Below are 10,323 nucleotides of genomic sequence, written 5' to 3'. Positions count from 1 at the left end.
ATGAGACAAGATACAAGATGGGGGTCACTTGCAACTATCGATCCTGCTTGAACTTCATCAGAGCGGCGTTCGTACTCCTCTCCAACACGAAGGGGGAGACAGAGGAGGTGACAAGCATGGAGTGCGAAGAGGCCACAACAGTTGAGGGGGACCACAACTGACTGTGCCAACCACCGCACTTCAGTAGGTAAGCACGGTTTTATTATTTTCCCGTATGGTAAAAATCCTACAAATTAATTTGCATCACATAGGGCGGCATCTGCCCCCTCTGTGCATACATAACGAAACATCATATTGATGTAGCCCTGGAAAAACCTTGGAAGAGCTGATACTAGGTCTGGGACTGAACTCATCACTGAGTCAACCGAAATCAATCCTAAATAGTGCATCTAGCTAGAAATAGCGTTAAGTTACTACCACTATGGAAATTCGTTGCAGACCGGACGGTAGTAATGCTGGCAGTAGAAGGGGAAGGGAGTGAGAGGGGACTTGTTCTCGGGTCCGCGTACCTGTCTTTCGATCAACCTTACCTACCACACATTGTATCAAACGAAGCGGCAGTAGCCGTATATAGAAATCAAAGAAGAACCAACTAGTACCTCTACAGCGAGGACCTAAAGGTCTATCTCGAGTGCCCGTATTACTCGGCGGAACTGGAGGTCATGTAATCAACCCTTCGCATGCCATCAAAGGTGCTTATGAGACAATCTGTCCCACAAAAGAGAGGAGAACCTGAATTAAAGTAGCTGGTGGCACGAGGGACACTCTCGATTGCGGGCACAGGCTAGGAGATTTTTTATAGAGCAAAAACACGAGGGGGTATGGTTCATACCGAACTACATTCACCGAATACAATAACGCTATACGAAAGGCAAAACATAACTCGTGGAGTAGGTACTGCGAGGAAATTAATTAATTCCAGAAGGTGCCAGACTCCAAAAAGCAACAAAGGAGACCTTCGAGCTTTTGCTTCAATCACACTTTGCGTGATCAAAGACCCTCGCTCAAAATAGCGCGGGCGAACCAATTTCTCTGGAAACGCTTCTCAGGGCGAACATAGGAGATTGGGTTTTGGCTCGACAAATAGTGAACCTAATCAAAGTTAGGTGGGCAATGAATACTTTCCGTCCGTATAACTCGCCAGGGGTGGATGGAATCTTTCCTGCTCTACTACTACAAGGCCTCGACCTGCTAGCATCCACACTATTAACGTTACTAAGTTTTGCCCTGGGATAAATACCTATGGCGTGGAGGGACGGTATTCATACCGACACTTGGGCGAGACCCATAAATCCAAGCCAAGTCAGTTAGGATCCATCAGTCTAACGTCGTTTTTCCTAAAACTAATGGAGGAACTTATTGAGCCCAGTGCAGAGCTTGCGTTGGAATGATGGGGGCCAACGATAACGACCCCGACAACATCTATGGTGACCCTCTTCAACTTACTACACCCGGTAACTCAAAGATGCATACCTGCCTAGAGTCATTGGCGAGAAGGGATCATGAAGGGTGGGGCATTCACTCATCTTTGATGAAATCTCTAAAGATAAAAGCCCCCGTGTGATAACTGAGAGAATAACCAAAACAGTTTGTCTTACAAAACTATTTAAGACGATAATCCCCGCTCGATACGACTGGGAGGATAATTCCAATGTGAAGTGTACTGGTCCTAGGTCACTGTCGTTTGAACAAACAGCTGCACTCAATAAGACTGACTGACAACTTATACAGAGGTTGTGGTGACGAATAAGAAACACCACACCACGTTTGCAATGTGAAGCATACACAAAGGCAAGGGAACACCTATTTGCGAATGCAAAAATTAAACTAAAAAGGAAGTAACGAGGATTCGCCCTATAAAAATGCTTGACTTTGTTAAATACATAGGTATTTTTGAAGGGTAGACAATATCGGCGAACACAATAGACCTCGCAGTGCACGAACCGACTGGGACCACCCCCCAGTACTATAGTTATAACAATAATAATAATAAACGATTATTTGTACAAAACCCTGACACGATAACTTTTTGCAAGGTCATTTGATTTCGCAAGGTTAACTCGAATCGAATACGTTTGAAAAAACCACGTTCCTAATTACAGTGCAACAGGAATACTTTCTATACCATCCTCTTGTTGGTGTTCGGCAGTCTTCCTACGCGTTAACAAGTATTATTTACCAATTTGATAGTTAGTCCAGTCAAATAAGAAAAAATAAAAACATTAATCGGTAAAGATCTGAATTTTGGTACACATGTTCATTAGTGTTCCCTATTGGACATACTAAAAGTCCCCGTCAAAATCTGTTGCGCTCGAGGCGCCATCCTGGAAAAAAGGAGCACTTCTTCAGTTTCTTGCCTATATATCGGCAACAATTATTGATACGGAAAAATAGTTCAGATAAAAAATATAGTTCATTAAATTGCCCACAAAAAAGCATATTAACATTTTTTTGTATGCCCAATACTTTAGCTATAATCCGACATCGAATAGGGAATCAAGTATCCTGAGCTCTCGAAACAGTCGCGCAGATATTTTTTTACAACTTATTACAAATCATTAAATTCATTGAAAATTCTACCAGTATTTCTTATATATGCGAAGTCGTCGCACTCAAGCTTGGTATGAGACACGTTTAAAGGTCTCTCTCTCTCAATAGAACTTTCATCTTCAATGTGAGCACTGAGTGTGGACTGGGAGCCTTCAGTGCAGTCCGAACAGGGTCAAGGTAATTCTGAAGGTCTGATAACGATGTCGGTTTTAATATCTCTCACTAGCAGGCACGTTATACTTATGCAGATAAGGGCGTTCTTCAGCTTCAGAAATCATTTCGTTGCTCCAACACATTTTCGCTTACCTTTTTGAAAAAGTGAAAGTGAAAGTGGCTTTCATACACCTATAGAAACAATTTTGAAACTCATTTATTTTCATCACATCCTTTAAAATGTTACTAAATCATCCATGAATGTACAATATTATGAAAAAAAAGGAATAGTATTTAAATTAAATATTACAAAAATTAATCTTTGTCTCTCCCTGCATTCTAATGGTAAAACTTGTAATCATCTTATCTTTCAATGCCAACTAACCTAATTCATTGGTTACATATGAGTTTCTAAAAGGTCAAAATACGGAATCATTTCCAAAAAAGATCAAATTTAAGGTCTTACTTTATTAAAGGTTTCTTTTACATATTTCACGACTCTCACGTCCTAAGAACTTACACGATTCAGATTGTGGTGTACATTCATTGCTCGCCGCCGTGCAATATGATATAGAAGAGGATGTGGTATCCGGCAATTGAACAATTCACGCATATTCGCAGTCATTCGCGTTATTCCCTCGGAAAACAGCAGACAGTAGCATTTTTGTACAAATAACTCCACTTTTCTGAAAAAAATCATATTTCGTGTATTTGATAAACCTAAATTTATTTAAGACTTAGAAAGGATTAAACGATTACTAGCATAAGTGTTGGGGTCGACAGCACCGAATGAAAATTTAAAAGGGAAATGAACAAGGAGGTCTGTACTGAATCAAAACGTAAACAGTGAAACATTTTTGCATATACAGAGATTTTATCGTTAATTTTCCATCTGGAAACGGATCGTCGGCATGAGATTACAATTTGAAAAGAATGTTAACTCCCACTCGAGTTTCGTAACTCACAAATGATCGAGATGAGGTAGGTATAACCACAAAAGCATTATCCCACTGTAGTTCGAAATTCCCTACGGTTTCTGAACTTTTGAATTTATTGTGCACACTGCTAGAGTTCTTTCAACGTTAAACCTACGAAAACTATTTCAATTTGCATTACTGAAGGCATAGTTTCATTTGTTGCGTTTTATAGTCACCAACTCATCGGTGTAGTGAGACTACTAATTAGCTAATGGCACTGTTTGTTTTGATTTGCAGATTTCTCAATAAATGAAACTTTTGTAATTGGGATAAGTTTGTACGAGAAATCTGTTTCGGTTATTTATGAGGTCAAAGTTAACTTTTAGAAAAAATGTCGCCGTGCCATGAAACACGCAACGAGTTTCCACGTTTTCGCCATTGGACATGCTACGATTTTTTATTGGAAGCTATTGAAACAGACGTCTATCACGTAACTATGTGAAATTGTAACAAAAAAGCGAAATTGCCGGAGTTAAAGAGAAAAAATGCAATAAATGTACGTGTCAAATCTGCTTGCTGCCGAATTACAATATTGTATTTCGGATTTGGAGTATATTTTCATTTATTTCCCGTTGGCAATTTAAAAGAAAAGGAAATAACAGGTATAAAACGTTGGTAGGGTATATTAAACGTCGTACTCCCCCTTCAATTTTGATGTATATTAATAGAGCCCAACCCCCTTAACATATTAATCTATGCTAGCTAGTGTTAACGATTATGCCCATCTATTATTAAACTCATGTTTGGGTTAGGCATTGTAATAACAGCGCCGCCATACTTTGATCGTGCGGTTCGATTAGTTGTTAAACTGACAAATATATTGTTTCCTTTCTATACAATAATTTGATGAATATAACCCGGCCTTAACTATACAACTCCTTTATATAGAGCAAAATCCATAAAACATTTCGTTTTTATGACCAAATAATTATTATCTTTTAAAAACTTTACAAAAACGAATATAATAAAGAAAGAATTTCGTTCACTTAAATGAGCAATTTTTTTTGCAGAATGGTATCCTTATGAAAGTTTGCAATAAGTACCTACACACTCCAGTAATAAAATTCAAAGATTCGCAATCGTTGTTAATTAAATAGCAATAATCTTCCGAAACGATATCGTATTATGATATATAAAGGAAATATTAAATTCAAATCGCTCTTCAGGTCAAGTAAAGTAAGGTGTATTAAAATTTTACAAATGAACACCACGAGAGTAAAATCTTCTCTAAAGAATCAAGGAACAAGCAAAGCAAAAGACCAAGAAAGATCAAGAACACGGTAAAAATACAGAAAGGTACCTTTGGATTACCTCTAGCGGGAGAATAAGAAAGCTATGAAGCGAAAACTTTACCACAATGAAGTTGCACAAGAAATATACAGACAGCGTAACGGTAATCAAAAGGTTAAATTTTGAACATTACAGCGTTATCTGCCTAGTACGTAAGAATAAATTTAAAAAATAATTTTAGGGATGGACCAAAAACTGAACGAGGACTTGGGAAGAATGACATACGGAAAAATTGAATAAGAAGTTAGAACATGAACATGGATGAGCTGGAGAACTTTAAGGCGGTGGACAGGATGTTTAGAATGACTTAAGAAGGACGTGAGTAAAAGTGAGCAGTGTGCCTTTAGATCAAATCACATTGATAATTTGTAAAATAACGCTACGGTGAATATAAAAAGGTAACTATCTAGAATTGCCAACTATAGAAACTGATTATAGCTACATAACAAACGATTGCTTCTTTAAAATTCAAATTTACTTTCAAATGTTTTATTTTTACTTAATTTTTGTCTATGTTGGAGTAGTGCTTATACATTATTGTTGTGTAAAAAGCGTCATGTAGATGCTATTTCGGTCTACACACAAAAAATAATTACGGGACATCCTATATATGAGTATTATTTCAATTTATTAAGTTTATTTCACATGAATTTGTACTTTCCTATTTGTTTTCCCTTTTAGAAATTTTGTTAATTGCGTAATTCTTATTTAAATTTTATTGCTCTTGTAAATTATTCATTATTCAAAAAGGTTGTTTGCGATAAAAGTTTTATTATCAGGCAAAATTTAGTTAACGCACGTGTACTTGTGCTGATAAAGATATGTAGCCTGCGTGCGAGGTAATATGTCCAAACAAGCTTTGAAAGGCGATCTCTATTAGTTTTTTGTTTGTAGAAACCAAAAGATCTTATAACCATCAAAATCTGACTACCAAAACCGAAAATAGAACTTGCATGATTTATAACGCTATGGCCCTTACTTTTCCTTTAAAATGGAGGAATAAGAAAAGCAGTCGCATGTCGACCAGAGAAAAACGATTTCCAAAAGATTTTGTCCTGTGGAATTCAAAAAAATTATAAGCGTCAGATGACCAGTAGAAACGAAGATAGAGCATTTACATAGAAATGCTAGAGAATTGGTGGCTAACCTGTTAGCTCCTCTGGGAGCTGTTAGAGAGTGTACACTAACAGTGTTACTTTATTTCAATTATTTACGTATAGTTGGCCGAAAACTTCAAAAAGAGTTTGGTTTGGAAATGCTGTGCAGTAATGTGACGTCATCTACGTTAATGAAATGCAACGGAGTTTATATCGAACAAAGTGTATGACCACAAATACTACGTAAAATGATGAGCCAACCGAACAAAAAAATGTCACTCATTAGACGTCCACATTTAGTGTAGGTATTAGTCGAGTATTTCTCGTTGGCGTGTCATCCAAATTATGTTTAACACCAAACGAAATTAGATTTATTAAAGTCCAATAATTATTCTTTTATGCTCGCTCAGAAATTACTTTTAATTCCATAAACTATATGGAATTATAAATGACTAGGTACCATTTAATATTTATACGTTATTACCAACTGAAATATGATTGAATTCTATATTCTGAGCCACCGACTTTCATTTTCTAACAGTAAATGGCATAAAGCAATTTTGAGACCATAATTAATCTTGTAGCGGCTGGTATTTATAAATGATACATCACAAACTTCCACTACGGACGGATACTTTATTAATCTCTCCAGAAATGAGATATGACGAAGATACTTTTGGAATCTTTTGGTGTTAGGCGATGTACTCCGACCCGACGCATTTCAGAGTGGAGCTTTGATACCTCGGAATGAAATAAAATTTGTCCATTCGAAAGTTTAAAAGTTCAATCAAAACTTTCTATACATCTAGAACTAAAATGAATTGGGAGCACCGCTAATGGCGATCTCTTTAAGTCAAATATGAAAGTAAAGAAGTTACACATTTCAATTTAGCTTTTAAGTTTAACTTGATTCATCGTAACAATATTAAAGTGATACTAAGGTCAAAAAGTTTTTGACATTCATTTAATTAGCCCTTCATTAAACATAAAAGTTAATTGACTTACTTAATTTTCATTTTTCAATCTTTCCAATCAGTCAAGCAAGACTTTCCTAACGAACCATTGTACATTTTTGCATATTAACAAATTTTAAAATAGTCAAAACGGACACTTATTTCCTTTTCTTTGTTTCTAGTAGCTAAACAACGCGATGTGGGTAGTGGGTTAAAACTATACACTGTTTGATAATAATAAGTTTGGTAAGTATTAATCATCCATTGCCTTGTGTTACCTTCCGATTCCAGATGTGATGCAAAGATATTTGATGCAATCAAAGAGTATTGTAACGTAAATTTAATTACGTGATTAATATTATATACAATTAATTAACAAAGTATTATTTATTACTCACATATGCACAATTTATAACAGCGCGAACTATTTATTAAATTGGGATTCTCTTGAAAGGCAATTCGATTTGCTTATACAGCAAACTCGAGTTGCTCGCAAACGCAAAACACGTATATTTCCGGGAAAGAGTGCAAGGATAGATAGGTAGAGGTAAAGGGCAATAAGAATGGTTAATTTTTCCACTGATCAGCGCACATAAATGAACGCTATTAATGTCAAAAAACTGTACCGGCACACACATGGAACTGGAAGGTAACGAAATGTTATGAATATATTACCGTGCGTCCCACGTTGGGCGCCAAATAATAATGCTGTGTGCAACGGCAACGGTGTTAGAGGATCGGATCAAGGGATTAAGATAACGAGCCACGGGTAATACGTTTAATGAACCTACGTTACATAACTAGGATAGACTACGACTACGACTACGCACGCTACACGCACCCTTACTCAGTTCGATAAGTGTCACACGCAAGCGCGCACACAAAGATTACTCTAACACTTCCCCTCACATTCGAACTCACTACACTAACATAGCTCGAAACTTTAAACGAGATTTAACATCACCGTACACTCCCGATGGCGAGGCCCTGGCAATGGTTTCGTGAAAATGTCAGCCACCATGTCACGCGACGCGAGGTGTTCAACTTTGAACGTTCCATTCTGCATCGCTTCTCTGATAAAATGGTAGCGAATGTCTATGTGTTTCGTCCGAGCGTGAAACATCGGGTTCTTCGACAGCTTGATGGCCCCCATGTTGTCCTCGTACACAACGATTTCTCCAAGGTGCTTCAGTCCTAACTCTGTCATGAACGATTTGAAGTAGGATGCAGCCTTGGCAGCTTCTGACATTCCCATGTACTCCGCCTCAGTCGAGGATAGAGCCACGGTCCTCTGCTTTCTTGATTCCCATGCCACCGGGGTTCGACCCACCATGAAAACATATCCTGAGTAGGACTTCCGGTCGATGTGACAATTTCCCCAGTCAGCATCAACGTATCCAACCAATGGAGAAGTTTCCCTTCGGAACTGTAGTCCTAGGTCTCTCGTTCCCTTCAGGTATCTCAATACCCTTTTAGCGGCGATCCAATGATCTTGCCCATAGCAGTTGCTAAATTGTCCTAGATAACTGACGGCGTAAGATATGTCCGGCCTGGTACAAGTTGAAAGGTAGGTAAGCGCCCCTAATAGCTGTCGGAACGGAATCTTCTGATCGGGGTTTTCACAACGGTCCAGCTTGGTACCCAAATCCAATGGCGTACAAACCGTATTTGCCTCGATCATTCCAAATCGATTCAGAAGTTCGTTGATGTATCCAGTCTGATTAGCGCGAAAACCTTCCGCGTCTCTCGAAAATTCGATTCCTAAGCAGTACTTGATTGGCCCCAGATCTTTCGTCTCAAACTTCTCGGATAGATGCGAAGCCAGTCCTCTAATGATACGGCTATTCTTCGACGCAACGATTATATCGTCAACATAAACGACGATTAGCGTAAGCTCCTCTCCTGAGCCTATACTGTACAGGCACGGATCTGCCTTGGTTGGTTTGGCTCCAAAATTCTTCAATACCTCGTCAAGCTTAGCGTGCCAGCTTCTTCCCGCTTGACGCAATCCATATAACGACTTACGAAGTCTGCAGATCATGTCGCCCCGTTTCAGCAATTGCAACATTTTTCTCGCTTTGACATGCAATTCGCCCCGCTCGTCCCGTATGATGATCTCCAAGATTTCTTCTAAATGTCTCGGAGGGTTCATTATGATTTCCTCCTGCAATTCACCGTTGAGGTAAGCACACGTAATGTCGAATTGCCTAACCTCCATGTTTAATTGCGTAGCTAAGGACATCAGTATCCTTACCGTTCCTATCCTTGCCACAGGAGCGAAAGTCTCTTTGAAATGAGTTCCCGGTCGTTGGCTAAATCCCTGCGCAACTAACCTCGCTTTCCTCCTAAGCAGCGTTCCATCCGAAGAATACTTATTCCTCAGAACTATTCTGCTTCCGATTACTTCCTTATTTGGTGGACGCTCTACGAGCTCCCAAGTATTGTTCTTGATGATTGATTTCATCTCGTCAGCCATTGCTTGGAACCATTCTTCTCTTTCTGGAGAATTAAGTGCCTCTTTCATCGGAATCTCGGAGATGTTGGCCTCCTCAGGTTCGTCTGGACACTCAGCAGCTTCGGGTACTTCCATTGGTGCAAGTACTTGCCTATACTCCTTCTTAGGTCTTCCCCTCGATCCAGTTCTAACAATTCTTGGTCTTCCCGGGAGATTCCTAACCCGTGATCTGATTCCAGCTGCGTCTTCTTCAACATTGCCTTCAAGATCGCTGGCTTTCCCGATTTCCACCTCTATGAATTGAGCAGGTAAATCGTCGTCGGATGATTCCCCCTCGATGAGATCGTTTGCGGTAACGTCGACGTTCTCGTCGCTGACAACCTCAGCTTCCTCGAAAAATTTGACGTCGCGCGTAATCTCGACCTTCCTCTCATCTGGGATCCAAATGCGGTACCCTTTACATTCTTCAGAGTAACCCAAAAATATTCCATCCTTCGTGCGTGACTCGAATTTCCCTCTTCTTGGATCGCGGTTTAAACACAATACCTTGCAACCGAATTGGCGAAAAAAACTGACGTCCGGCTTCCTTTTAGTCCACATTTCATACGGAGTTTTACCTCCTAGACTCTTCGACGGACATCTGTTTCGAATATAATTCGCGGTATTGACAGCTTCCGCCCAAAATTGCGGGGGCAGTCCCGACTGGATTAGCAAGCAACGTGCTGTATCGAGTAACGTCCTATTCTTCCTTTCGGCGATCCCGTTCTGTTCAGGATTATAAGGAATGGTTAAACGCCTAGAAATTCCCGATTCGCGTAAAAATTTGTCGAATTCGCCGCTGGTATATT

This window comes from Photinus pyralis, unplaced genomic scaffold, assembly GCF_008802855.1.
Source record: "Photinus pyralis isolate 1611_PpyrPB1 unplaced genomic scaffold, Ppyr1.3 Ppyr1.4_LG4, whole genome shotgun sequence".
NCBI classification, from domain to species: domain Eukaryota; kingdom Metazoa; phylum Arthropoda; class Insecta; order Coleoptera; family Lampyridae; genus Photinus; species Photinus pyralis.
The sequence above is the reverse complement of the archived record's forward strand: the minus strand, read 5'-3'. Positions refer to the sequence as shown.